Below are 1,458 nucleotides of genomic sequence, written 5' to 3'. Positions count from 1 at the left end.
AGACTCGCTTGAGCCCAGAAGTTGGAGGTTGCTGTGAGCTGTGATGCCACAGCACTCTACCCAGGGGGAAAGCTTGAGGCTCTGTCTAAAAAAAAAAAAGAAAATAGAAAAATTAGCCAGGCGTTATGGCAGGCCCCTCTGCTCCCAGCTACTTGGGAGGGTGAAGCAAAAGGATTACTTAAGCCCAAGAGTTTGAAGTTGCTGTAAACTATGACACCAGGACACTCAATCCAGGGCAACAGAGTGAGGCTCTGTCTAAAAAAAAAAAAAGGCCCTCCTCCCAACCTTACACCTTCTATTTCCTCCTAGGACTGGACCATGAGTTCCAGTGTGCAGGTCTCCAAAACCTAGCACAGCGCCCAGCTCATTAGGTGATTGCTGATGCTCCCTACAGCTTATTTAAATGGACATTGAATGAATGGATCATCTGCTTTGTATTTCCCTAGCCCTTTTTGCTGTTGTTGGGGCTCAGTAGATAATTCTACAAAGCATGACCCAGGCATGCTGAACACTTAGAACAAAAGGAGACTCGAAGGCTTCAGAAGCAAAGTCTCTCTGACCTTCTTCTGCCCTCCTGTCTTTCTTTCTCCCCAAACTAAGTCCTAGAAACTAGAATTCCTCTCCCCTGTTGGTTCAGAGAAACTAGAACCTCGTTTCCCCAAAGCAAGCCATAAAACTTAGTTCATTCTCTCCCCTCTCCCTTGAAGACCCTTATTCCAGAGGGTTCTGCCACATAGGATGGGGGAGCAGTGCTACACAGAAAAAGAAACCAAAAAGAACCTGAACAGACAGGACTTGCTAGGTTTCCTCTCCCCAGTATGTTAAGTGAGATCAGGCCCTTTGTACAATCACATTTCCATTTTTTTTTTTTTTTGGCCGGGGCTGGGTTTGAACCCACCACCTCCGGCATATGGGTCTGGCGCCTTACTCTTTGAACCACAGGAGCTGCCCACAATCACATTTCCATATGGCTCTCCATTCTTTGTGGAATCTAAGCATAAAAACAGAGTTTTCCCTGGTTCTTTGGGCCTGTGTTTCTGAAGGCTCCTATATCATGTAAAACTTTGATTAAATACATTTGTTATGCTTTTTCTCTTGTGAATCTATCTTTTATTATAAAAGTGCAACACACACACACACAAAGTGTTACCTTTATAATGCATGAGGAGAGTATCACTCCTGCTTGCTCCTGTATTATCAAGCACCATCCTGTTTGCTTCTTTATCTGTTTGTTGTCTGTTTCCCTGGCCAGATTGGAAGCTCTGTGAGAGCAGAGACATTTTTGTCTAGTTTTTCCAATGTCCATCTTCAGTGTCTTCAGGAAGAGTGCCTGACACATAAAGATTGTCAATATTTGTTGACTGAATGATCAAGGACCATGTTTGTCACAGACAGATCTGTCCAGATTAAAGAATATATCCTCTTTATAAAAAAGGAGGATTGTCATGAAAACACTTT

The sequence above is a fragment of the Otolemur garnettii genome, unplaced genomic scaffold, assembly GCF_000181295.1.
Source record: "Otolemur garnettii isolate 467f Iridium unplaced genomic scaffold, OtoGar3 scaffold00018, whole genome shotgun sequence".
NCBI lineage: Eukaryota > Metazoa > Chordata > Mammalia > Primates > Galagidae > Otolemur > Otolemur garnettii.
This window is presented reverse-complemented; position numbering follows the sequence as displayed.